Consider the following 13,595-nt stretch of genomic DNA (forward strand, 5'->3'; position numbering starts at 1 on the left):
AAAGCACAAAGAATGGGAGAGGAGAGAAAGTATACTATTATCAGATTCTTAAATATCTTCTTCATTTATTAGCTAAATAAAGATTATGGTAAGTTAAAATGCTAGAGCAACCATTATCAAAGAAGAGGTATAACTAATAAGCAATAAAAGAGATAAAATGGAGTCTTAAAAAAATAAAACCCAATTACACAAGAAGAGGCAAAGAAGCAGGAATAGAAGAACAAAGAGCAAATGAAACAAATACAAAACAAACAGCAAGATGGTATTTGATGACTTAAACTAAAACATATCAATGGTTGCATTAAACATAAATGGACAAAACACTCATATTTAAAAACTATCAAACTGAATAAAAAAACTAGATACATACATGCTGTATATGAAAAACAAACTTTAAATATGAAGACGTAAATGGATAAAAAAGATATACAGAGAATTGTGAACATATGATACAATAATTGTACTATCAGAACAAGTAGATGTCAAGGTAAAGAATATTGTTAGAGAGGAAAAGAGTCATTTTGCAATGATAAAAATTAGTCTTCATCAAGAAGACATAGCAATGTCAAATGTGAATGCACCCAATTACAGAGCTTCAAAATTAAATGAAGAAAAACCTGACAGAAGTGAAAGAAGAAAGACAAATTCGTAGTTACAGTTGGTGATTTCTAAACTCTCATTTCCCAGGAATTGTTGGAACAAGTAGACAGAAAATCAACATGGATGTGGAAGGCTCAACACTATCAACCAACTTCATCCAATTGATATTATAGAAACTATATTCAACAATAGCAGAAAGCACATTCTGTGAACAGAGTGCACATGGAGTATTCACCAAGTGTGATAGTTAGGTTCATGTGTCAACTTGGCCAGGTGGTGGTGTCCAGTTGTTTGGATAAGCAAGCACTGGCCTCATTGCTACTGTAAGGACATTTTGTAGACTTAAATCATCAGTAAGTTGACTGCATCTATGACCAATTACATCTACAATCCACTGAGGAGACTGCCTTCAACAATGAGAGACATCTCAACCAATCAATTGAAAGCTTTAAAAGGAGATGTGATAAATTCAGCAGTTGGAAGAGAGAATTTCCATCTTAGAAATCTTCAGCCAGCCAGCTTCTCCTGGGGAATCCATTGCAAACTCTCATTAGAGTCCCAGCTTGCAGCCTGCTCTACAGAATTTAGACTTGGGCATCTTGACAGTCATGTGAGACAATTTTTATAAAAATCTAATAACATTTATAGATATTTCCTGGCAGTTCTGTTTCCCTTGAGAATCCTGACTAATACACCAAGATAGACCATATCTAGGTCATAAAAGAAGTCTCAGTAGATTTAAAAGAATTGAAATTATATGAAATATGTTCACTAACTACCATAGAATTAAGTAAGAAGTCAATAGGAAAAAGATATCTAGAAAATCTCCAATATATGGAAATTAAACAGCATGCTCCTAAATTAGCCATGGGTTAAAGAAGAAATCACAAGGGAAATCAGAAATTACTTTGAACCATTTTGATACTAAAAGCACAACATATCAAAATGTGTGGGATGAAGCTAAAGTGGTGCTTAGATGTAACTGTATAGCTATAAGCAATCCTTATATTAGAGAAGAAAGTTTTAAATCGATCTAACTTTTACATTAAGAAGCTGAAAGAATAGAAAAAGAAATTAATCCAATGTAACTAGAAGGAAGGAAATAATAAAAAAAGTAGAAATCAATGAAATAGAAAGCAACAAACAAAAGAGAAAATAAATGAATTTTAGAATTGACCCCATGGGAAAAAAGATCTATAAAATTGATAAACTTGTGGCAGATAGATCAAGACAAAAAAGAGAGAGAGAACGAGAGAGAAAAGATACAAATTATCAATATCAGGAATGAAATAGGGCACATTACTACAGATCATTCAGACATTAAAAGGAATAATAAAGGACTATTATGAACATACTCATGCCAATAAATTTGACAATTTAGATGACATGGAAAAATTCTTTAAAAGACCCAAATTCCCAGCACTGTTTCAAAAAGAAATTTAAAAACCTAGATAGTCCTGTAAATTAAATAAATTGAATTTATATGTAAAAACCTCTCTCAGTGAAAACCCATGGCCCAGATGATTCACTAATTAATCTGTCAAACATTTAAGGAAGAGATAATATCATTATTACACAAATTCTTTAAGAAAATAGAGGAGGATATTAATACTTCCCACTCATTTTATGAGACCAGCATTACCTTGATACCAAAACCAGACACAGATATTATAGGAAACTAGAGACCAATATTCTTCATGAATATAGACACAAAAATCCTTAACAAATATTAACAGATTGAATTCAGCAATACTGAAAAGGATAATACACCAATCCAAGTAGATTTTGCCTCAAGAATTCAAGGTTAGTTTAAGTATTAAAAAACTCTTTCAATGTAATTTACCACTTTAACAGAACAAAGGAGAAAAATATACTCATCTCTGGAGATGCACAAAATGCACTGAACAAAATTCAATACCCATTCATGATAAAAACTCTTGGCAAATGACAAGTAGTAGGGAGCGTCCCCAAACTGATAAAAGTCAGCTATGAAAAACCTACAGCCAGCATAACACTTAATGGTGAAAGATTGAATGCTTTCTTCCTAACGGAGGAATAAGGCAAAGATTCTTATTCTCACTATTTAGATTAAACATTATATTGTAGGTCCTAGCTAGTACAATAAGGCAAGTAATAGAAATAAAAGGCTACAGATTGTTAAGGAAGAAGTAAACTTATTTTTATTAGCAGACAACATGATTATATATTTACAGAAAACCCTAAAGACTCTACAAAAATATGCTACTACAGCTAATCAGTAAGTTCAGTAAGCAAGGTCACAATATACAAGATCAATTGTATTTATATATACTAACAATGAAAAACTGGAAAATGAAATTTTAAAAAAAGTAGCATCAAAGAACATGAAAATCTCAGGAATAAATTTAACAAAATTCATGTAAGCCTTGTTTGTTGAAAATTATAAAACACTGATGAGAAAATTAATTTTTACAAAGGTGCCAGATTATTTAATGGAGCAAGCATAGTCTTTACAATAAATAGTGTTGGAAAGAACAGATATCCTTATGGAAAAAAGTAAACCTTAATCCTTACCTCACACTATACCCAAAAATTAACTCAAAATGGATCAGAAACCTAAATGTAAAATCTAAAATTATGACAATTCTAGAAGAAAATGTAGCAGAAAATCTTTGACCTCAGATTAATCAATGCTTTCTTGGACAGATTACAAAAAGCAGTAACCATAAAAGAAAATATTGGTATTGGACTTCAACAAATTAAAACTTCTGCTCTTTGGAAGACATCATTATGAAAATGGCGGATAAGCCAGAGATGAGGAGAAAACATAATGCCTATATCTGACAAAGGACTTGTAACTTTACAACTTAGTTCAAAGAAGAAAAACTACTTTTAAAATGGGCAAAAGATTTTAACACTTCACAAAGAAGATAAATGTCCATTAAGTATATGAAATGGGGCTTGACACCATTAGTCATCATGGAAATGCAAATTAAAAACAAAATGACACTGCTTCACACTTACTAAAATGGCCAAAAGTAAAATGACTAACAATACCAAGTGTTGGTGAGGATATGAAGCAACTGAAACTCCCATCCTTTGCTATAGGGCATGTAAAACGCATAACCCCTTTGGAAAAGTTTGGCAGTTTCTTATAAAATTTCACAAACTCTTACCAGTAGAACTTCTAGGTATTAGCCCAAGGGAAACAAAAACATATGCCCACACTAAGTGGTTGAACATGCTATGAACACGAATGTTCATAGCAGCTTTACTCATAATAGACAATTATGGAAACAACCTAAATGTCCATCAACTGGTGAATAAATCAACAAATTGTTTTTATCATGTGATGAAATGCTACTGTTTAGCAATAAAAAAGAACATGTTGCTCGCACTCCCAGCCTGCGGGCGGTGGTGCTCCATCAGTTACCTCCTTAGTCCGTGGAGGTCTCCTCAGCTCCCCGCCAGTGCCACCGAACTCACGACTCGCAGGGTGGCATCCTCGGTGCAAAGAGGTGGGACTTGGAGTCACCGCCTGGATGCCTTTCATCTGAGAAGTCCAGGGTACTTTGTAGAGCTTCTGCCACACAGGCCATGCATTTTGCAGCAGATTTGTAAGCGATGGCTGCCATCTGGAAGGATCTGGTGATTGTTAGTGATGGAGCCTGTGACAAGACCTGCTTGCTCATAGTCTTCAGCAAGGATCAGTTCCCAGAGGTATATGTGCCCACGGTGTTTAAGAACTATGTGGCAGATATTGAAGTGGGTGGAAGGCAGGTAGAGATGGCTTTCTTGGACAGTGCTGGGCAGGAAGATTATGATGGCCTGAGGCCCCTCTCCCACACGGACCTGATGTTACAGTGATGTGTTTCTCCATTGACAGTCCTGAGAGTTTAGAAAACATCCCAGGAAAATGGACCCTGGAAATCAAGCATTTCTGTTTGTGCCCTGCATCCTTGTTGGGATCAAGAAAGATCCCAACGATGAGCACACAGGCGCAGTTAGCCAAGATGAAGCAGGAACCTTTAAAACCCGAAGAAGGCAAAGATACAGCAAACACGATTGGTGCTTTTGGATATGTGGAGTGTTCAGCAAAGACCAAAGATGGAGTGAAGGAGTTTTTTGAAATAGCCACAAGAGCGGCTCTGCAAGCCAGACATGGGAAGAAAAAACCTGGGAGCCTTGCCTTGTGAAACCTCGCTGTAAAAACAACCCTCGTGTGGTTAATTTTTGAAGTGCTGTTTATGAATATTAGTTTATGATTACTGGCCTTTTTTATTTATCTCTAATTTACCTAAGATTACAAATCAGGAGTCATCTTGTTACCAGTATTTTAGAAGCCAACCATGATTATTAATGACATCCAACCTGTCTGGCCGGCCAGGGTCCCTTGGACACCACTCTAACAGCCCTCCTCTGCACACCTACCTGACACATCAGGTGCTAATTCAAAGAATGTCTTTTCTTCTTGCTTTTTTCTAGAAAGAGAAAAAGTTGATAACTTTAGTGAATTAGGCTGTAACTACTTAATAACTAACATGCCTATCATCTGTCAGCTGCTAGGTACTCTGGTGAGTTACCACTTCAGAACTTTCCTCCTAAACATATTTCATTAGCATAGCTCTGGGGTGGACATCCAGATTTTTTAAAGTGTGCTCAGCCAGAAAGGCCCAAGTCCATGCAGCTGTGGCAAATACAGTTCTGTGGTTTCATATTAGTTACTTTATAGTTACTGTGTAATTAGTGCCACTTATTGTATGTTACCAAAAATAAAATATACCTACCCCAGACTAGATGTGGTATTTTCTGTATAATTGGGTTTCCTAATACTGATATTTGTCAACTGTGCAGACTGGTTTGTTGTTGTTGTTGTTGTTGTTTTTAAAAAAAAGAAAGTGTATTTGAAAGTAAAGTCAGATGCAAAGTTCATTTTAAAAACTTCCGTTTTGTCAGTTTCTCTGATAAAAGATGACCATGCGACCTCTTTTCAGCCCCCACATCCCCCAATATCCTCTCCCCAGAGCTGGGCTAAGTAAACAGGAATTTAGTTTCATGTTGAGGCAATTAGATGCTTTGGGAGGTGGCTTAACCTGTCTCATCTGGACTGCAGTGTCTGGCTCTAAATCACAGTGCTCCTCTCTCTTCACTGTATCCAAGTTTCCTCCCAGAGGAGCCACCAGTTCTCTTCTCTCCAGCTAAACTTTTTTTCTGTACCAGTTCATTTTTCCAACTACTAATAGAATAAAGTCAGTTTTCTAAAAAAAAAAAAAAAAAAGAAGAACAACAACAACAATAGCAAACTATGCAATATTTGGGTGAATCCCCAAATCATTATGTTGTGCAAAAGAAGCCAGAAACAGAAGATTACATTCTATATGGTTCCATTCATATGAAATTCTAGGAAAGGCAAATCTAATCTACAGTAATAAGAAGTGAATCAGTGGTGGCCTGGGACTGAGTGTTAAAGGGAGTGGACTAAAAGGGGGCACAAGGGAACTTTTAGAAGTGATAGAAATGTTCTGCATCTTCATAAAAGTGGTATATATATTTGTTAAAACTTATCAAATTGTACTTAATATGGGTGCATTTTATTTCATGCAAATTATGTATAAAAATAAGCTAACAGTTGTGTTGGATAAGCAATATTAATATAATTATTATCTAGCTCTCTCCCAAGGTTATGCAGTACTATGAATTCCTTTAATTAATCAGAGAATTGGGAAATTAGCATGAATTGTCTTGGTCTGATTGGACATCACAATTAGAAGTGACTTTTCTGTCCCCTGAGCTCTTGCAGAACTTTGGGCCTCGTGTTCTAACTTTAGATGTGCATGTCCTAGCTCCCCTAAGAGAGCCTCCTGAAGAGCAGTCCTTAAAACTTTCCACTCAACTCACTTTATTAATGTGGATACTGTTAAATAAATTCATTACTGGAGAGCAACTGGGATGGGATGTTTTGGAAAGCACTGAGTTTCTTGTCAAGAGAGGTGTTCAAGAAAGGCTAAACAACCATGTATAAGGAATGGTATAAAGTGATTTGAACATTAGGTGATGATTAGTCTTTGGTAGCCGTGATATAGAGTGAAAAGCAAGCTTCCAAAGGGATGAGGCATTTTTTCACAGACAAAGTGATCCTAAAAGTTAGGAGGAACAGTAGCCTTTCTGACAGTTCTCTCACCACAGGCAGAATGGGATTTCCCCCCAACCAGCAGAATGGGATTCACCCCCCAAATGAGCAGTGGGATTAGATGTCTGTTAGTGAGCATGTGGAGTTGAATTGGAAGCATTTGGGAAATGTACAAGTCAGGCATGAAATCTAATGAAAGGAATTTCAAAAAGCAGAAGTTCATGAGAGAAGCTCTCTGGACAAATATGAGGGATTAGGCTGTGGCCATGGGTCATCTGAGGATGGCAGCTTCATAAAATTGTATTTTCCCTCCACCCTTTTGGTGCCAAGACTTCCCACTCCTGTGGTCTTCATCCTTAAGTTGAATGAATGAATCCAGCACCAGGTCAAAATACTGAGGTCAACAGGTCCTCTCACCAGACACTTCTGGTTATAAGAATCATCATTCCCTGTAAGCCTAAGTTTATGTATCAGTAAAATTAGGATAATCATAATTATAAAATCATTGTGAGGCTGTAACAATGTAATGGACATCAAATGTTTAGTACAGATCATGGTACCTTGAAAGTATTTAGTAAATCTTTACTATAATTATGGTTATGATTTTGTTACTTTTTTCATCATTAAACCATATGTCATTGTGCTCCTCATCATGGTAAAATACAAAGCAATATAAAATATTGCCTTTGAAGGCTTACAACAAGTTAGGGAGGTAAGACTCTGCCTCAGTATCAGTGCCCCAAAAGTCTTCTGTGAGTTTGTGGAGAAATTCAGAGAAAGGAGGAAAACCATCCTTGCACCTGAGAATGCAACCATACTCCAGGTGTTTGTCTATAGTATACCTGGGGCTAAGATATACTTCCATGAGAGAAGAGCTGGTCTTTGTCCTTGCCTATTTGAAGCTTATAGCTTGATGACAACTTCAACCTGTTTTTTTTTTTCTTCCCAGAGTTGGCAGTTTGTTTTAAAAACATCACCCCAATTATAACATTTTTTTCCTTGTCCATCATTTTCTTAAAAGGAAAAGTTACAAAATTGGAGAGGGGAGATATATTATCTTTGCAGACTGACTCACAGAGAAGCCATGAATGATAAGATGATTCAAAAGTTCCTAGTTTTACTCCTGAATCAAAGAGTAAATGACAATATTAGAACAAATTTTGTGTATAGCAATATCATAGTGCAACATTGAATTATTACAGTACTGTGATTATAATTCAGTATAGAATATTCTTAGCCCAAACCCAAACCAACTAAAATCACCCAACTGCTCACCAACCTGAAGAATTAGTGCAAGCAGTTGCTGTCTTAATAAAACCCCAAATTGAGAAGGCTTTCTTTTATTTTTAATCATATTTTTTATTGTGGAATATAACATATATACATAGAAGTGGTAACTTCCCAAGTGTAATTTAACAAGTAGTTAGCAAATTTCAAAGGATGTTATAGGTTATAATTCCACAGTTTCCATTATTTCCTTATTGTGAAATATAAAATATATGCAAAAAGATGATTAACTTTCAAAGTACAATTTAACAAGTAGTTACATAGGAAATTTCCAAAAATGTTACAAGTTGCAGTACCATAGTTTCAGTTATTTCCTAATTGTGAGATATAGCATATATACAAAAGTTGACAACACTTAAATTACAATTTAACAAGTAGCTATAGAGCAAATTTCAAAAAATGTGATGGGTTACAGTTCCACCATTTCAGTTCTTTCCTTTTAGCTATTCCAATACCCCAGCAACTAAGAAAACAAAAATTATATGGGGATTCAGTATTCATAATCCTTTGTTAAATTCCATCTTGTCTGTTGCTACTCCTTCCTCTAGTTTAATCACTTCCCCAATTTTCAGGGATATCTAAGGAGTGACCACCCTAACTTGTTCATGTTGAAAAGGAGTGTTGACATAGGGGAAAAGAAGACATATTTCGTTGATGTTCTTGAAGAGACTATTGCCTCTGGGTTTGGGGACTTAGCTGGCATAGGAGCTCTCTGGAGTATTTAAGTTTCTGAAGAATAAACTTAGTGAGTAAAACCTTTATAGAGTCTCACTTAGGGATCTGGGTATTCTTTAGTGTTTTCAGGACTACTGTTGACTTGGGCTTATCATACTGTGGCCATTTGGCATGTCTAGCTGAAGTTTGCATAGAGTAACCTCCAGTACAGCCTCAAGACTCTATTTGAAATCTCTTAGCCACTGAAACCGTATTTTGTTGCCTTTCTTTTCCCCCTTTTGGTCAAAAAGACATTCTCAAGTCCTTGATGCCAGGGTCAGGCTTATTCCCAGAATCTGTTTTCCACGTTGCCAGGGAGACTCATTCACTTGGGGTATCCTGTCCCACATTGGGGGGAGGGTGATGAATTTATTTGCAGAGTTGGGCTTAGAGAAAGTCCACATTTGAGCAACAAATGAAGTCCTCTGAAGGTGACTCCTAGGCATAAGTATAGGTGGGCTTAGCCTCCCCTTTGCAACCATAAGTTTCACAAGAGCAAGCCTCAAAATCAAGGGCTTGACTTACAAAGTAGGGGATTCCTAAGTTCATATAGCATATGTTCTGCCCACGATAATCCACCCCATCTCATATTATCATCAATTAGTTGTACAATCCTCATCACTCTCCATTTTAAACAATTCTCTTGACCCAAAACACCCCATAGCTCTTTTCAGCACTTAATTATTTGTCCCTAGTATTTGTGTGGTACTACTAAGGTATTCCTATTAATTATAGTCCCTAATATGCAGTAGGTAGATTTTTCCCATATATGATTCTGTTGTCAACTCTCTGTACCAGTGTCATACCTTAGAAATATATCATGTAAGCACCTATTATATTCGTAGTAGTGATCTGTGGGATATATGCCTTTAAACAACCCCTTTCAATCCTATTTGCCTTCAATACAGCTCTGATACTTATAAACCCATTAACAACCAATAATCACCCCTATCCATTCCCATACCTTTGAATTCACCATCATTAACATATCTGAACATATTAGATTATCATTCCCCCTTGTATTAGTTAGGGTTCTCTAGGGAAACAGAATCAATGTGAGATATCTATGAATATAAGATTTATAAAAGTGTCTCATGCAACTGTGGGTATGCACGAGTCCAAATTCTGTAGGGCAGGCAGCAAACTGGCAATTCCAATGAAGATGTTTGATGAACTCCTCAGGAAATGAACTGGAAACTTCAACAAACGTGTTCAATGAACTCCTCAGGAAATGAACCGGCAACTTTGATGAACTCCTCAGGAAACGCTTCACTGGTGAGCCAAAGAAGAAGTGAAGGTCCTCCATCTATCTCACTTAAAAGTCTTCCACTGATTGGACTAAATCCAGCCAACTGCATTCTCTCATTGTGGAAGACACACCCTTCGTTGACTCATCAGTCACAGCTGCAGCCAATTGACTGATGATTTAATAAACCAGCCTGTTGGTTTATTAACCAGCCACAAACGTCCTCACAGCAATGGTTAGGCCAGTGCTTGCTTGACCAGACAGCTGGGTACCATCACCTGGCCAAGTTGACACATGAACCTAACCATCACACCCCTTCACTAGCCTCTGTCTATCACAAGGTCTCCAATATTCTACATTGTAAGACATGGATTTTACTTTGGTCAGGGAGTTTTTAGTATGGGTAACATATAATAGCTCTCCTTTTGTGTCTAATTTATTTCACTAAGCGTTATATATTCAAGGTTCATCCATGTTGCCATATGTTTCAGGGCCTTGTTCCTTCTTACAGCTGCATGGTATTCTATTGTATGTATATACCACATTTTGTTTATCCACTCATGTGTTGAAGGACACTTGGATTGTTTCCATTTCTTGGCAATTGTGAACAATGCTGGTATGAACATCAGTGTACAAATGTTCATGTCACTGCTTTCAGATCTTCTGAGTAAATACCAAGAAGTGGAATTGCTGGATTGTAGAGTAATTCAGTATCTAGTTTTCTGAGAAACTGCCAAACTGTCTTCCATAGCAGCTGTATCATTATACATTCCCACCAGCAATGAATAAGAGTTCCAATTTTTCCACATCCTTTCCAGCATTTATTGTTTCCTGTTTGTTTAATGGCAGACAGTTTTATTGGTGTGAGATGGTATCTCATTGTGGTTTTGATTTGCATTTCCTTATCTAGTGAAGATGAACATTTTTCCATGTGTTTTTTAGCCATTTGTATTTCCTCTTCAGAAAAGTGTCTTTTCATATCTTTTGCCCATTTTATAATTGGGCTGTTTGTACTGTTGTTGTTGAGTTGAAGGATTTCTTTATATATGCAGGATATCAATCTCTTACCAGATATATGGTTTCCAAATATTTTCTCCCATTGAGCTGGCTGCCTCTTCACCTTTTTGACAAAGTCTTTTGAGGCACAGAAGCTTTTGGTTTTGAGGAGTTCCCATTTATCTATTTTTTTCTTCTGTTGCTTGTGCTTTGCATGTAAGTTCTAAGAAGCTACCTCCTATTACCAGGTCTTGAAGATGTTTCCCTATTTTATCTTCTAAGAGTTTTATTGTGCTGTCTCTTCTGTTGAGGTCTTTGATCCACTTTGAGTTAATTTTTCTATAGGGTGTGAGGTAGGGTTCCTCTTTCATTCTTTGGTTATGGATATCCAGTTCTCCCAGCCCCATTTGTTGAAGAGACTGTTCTGTCCCAGTGGATTTGGAGGCCTTAACAAAAATCAGTTGACCATAGATCTGGGGGTCTATTTCCAAACTCTCAATTCAATTCCATTGATCAATAGTATCTATCTTTGTGCCAATACCATGCTGTTTTGACCACTGTGGCTTTATAGTAGGCTTCAAAGTCTGGAAGTGTAAGTCTTCCCACTTCGTTCTTCTATTTCAGGATGTTTTTCACAATTCAAGTCCCCTTTATCTTCCAAAGAAATTTGATAAATTTGGAAAATAAATAAATTTTCCAAGTCTGCAAAGTAGGTTGTTGGAATTTTGATTGGAATTGCATTGAATCTGTAGATCAATTTGGGTAGAATTGACATCTTAATGACGTTTAGCCTTCCTATCCATGAGCATGGAATCTCTTTCCACCTATTTGGGTCCTTTTTTACTTCTTTTAGTAAAATTTTGTAAATTTCTGTATAGAGGTCTTTTATATCCTTGGTTACAAGTACATCCTAGGTACTTGATTTTTTTAGTTGCTATTGTGAATGGAATTTTTTTTGATTGCCTCTTCAGTTAGGTCATTACATTACCAACTTATGTGCATTAATCTTGTTATCCCGCCACTCTGCTGAACTAGTTTATTAGCTCAGGTAGCTTTGTCATCAATTTCTCAGGATATTCCAAATACAAGATCATATCATCTGCAAATAATGACAGTTTTACTTCTTCCTTTCCAATATGGATACCTTTTATTTCTCCTGCAAGAAGGCTTTTCTTGCACTGAGTCTGGGACACTAATAGCTTCCTCTTCAGACAGTGAAGCAGTCTGCTCAGGGGTCTACTGCCACCTTCACTTTGAGTCTTGGTCTTTCTTTTCATCTCAAAGGAAGGAGCCGCAACCCAGCCTTTTCATTTCTTCCACCAGGGTGTTCTGGTGCATCTGCAGAAGAATGTCCCAGCCTCCCATAAACTCACTGTTGAGATACACCCACAGCATGTTGGGTCAGTTGGAATAGTCTTTAATTCCTTGCGTGAGCTCGGAGTCATCCTGCACATTGTAGGCTGTGTAGTCGCAGATGCCATGCAGCCGCGGGATCTTTGTTGAAGCCCCACTGGGGCTGTTCTGGCATCCCCTTGAGGGGGACCACCACCTTGTCCTTCTGCACCAGTGTGTACATTTGCTCCACCAAGCTGCTGCCGCTGTCTGCACCCGAGCCCACTGCCTACATACCGGGGCCCTGCAGGCAGCTGCTCAGCCCAGGGAGCCATTCATCCCCGCAAGCCCTCTGGAGCCCTCATGGGCTCATGAACTCAGCTCATCGCTGGCTGCCTTCCCAGGGAACAACGGCCCAGCCTGCCTCCTGGAGACCCTCCCTGGGCCCATCCCAACTTTTTCTATCCTGCACTTTTGTTGGTCCTCACCAATGCCGTACCAAATTTGCATAGCCAGTATCCCTGAAGACAAGTAGAAGCATTATTTCCCTATCTCTGTACTAGGCCTACTGTGATACAACCCATGTCGTCCATAACACTCCCATAAACAATCTCTGTTGTGTTTCAACCAGAAACGGGGAGAATGGGGCTTTTCTCTTTTCAAGCTTCATCTGTGGAGTCCCAAGCAATATTGGATGCCCTCTTTTATATTCTAATCATTTCTGTAGTGTGCTCCACTACATTGAAAGGTGCCTGAGAGCAGGCATCTGGTAACTTACTCCCACCATTGTTTCTCTAAGGGCCTAGTATTCTCCCTACTTGACACTTACTAGGAGCTTGATAGATATCAGTTGAATGAATACATTATCTCCTTTCCAAAAGCTTTTTATGCACATCATGTTTGAAAGAATCTCTAGTGGGTTGCCTTGCTATGCAGCAATGAGTGAAAGGTTAATGCGTTGTAAACATAACTGAGTAGTCATTTAACCTATCTTCAGGAACTAGAAGATTATAACTTAGCTGTATACAATTAAAAAGGAAATAATTCATATTTCATGTTCCATGTCCTTCATAATGAGGTCTTCTTACCTGTTTAATTAGTTAGCGAAGGACAGCACATTTTCCTTTCCACCTTTTATCAAAAATTCTAAAGGATTTAGAGAAAAATGACTCAGGAAGTAAAACAGCAGGACTCCTGGTGTTATTTATAAACTCTGTGCTAAAAACTATTTCAGGATTTGTAGCAGGGAATCTCTAGCACCATTTATTTTACCCCATAATTCTGGAGTTTGAGTATGAATGATGTACCAGC

At 37.4% G+C, this 13,595-nt stretch overlaps 1 protein-coding gene and 1 pseudogene across 2 annotated transcripts in view; both read left to right on the forward strand.

Annotated features, from left to right (window-relative positions):
- The window catches only part of CPQ (carboxypeptidase Q), a 533,282-nt gene that overhangs the window by 497,993 nt on the left and 21,694 nt on the right, over positions 1–13,595 (forward strand). The window lies entirely within an intron of this gene.
- Positions 4,204–4,799, forward strand: LOC119508983 (annotated as a pseudogene).

This window comes from Choloepus didactylus, chromosome 14 (assembly GCF_015220235.1).
Source record: "Choloepus didactylus isolate mChoDid1 chromosome 14, mChoDid1.pri, whole genome shotgun sequence".
In the NCBI taxonomy this organism is placed as follows: Eukaryota; Metazoa; Chordata; class Mammalia; order Pilosa; family Megalonychidae; genus Choloepus; species Choloepus didactylus.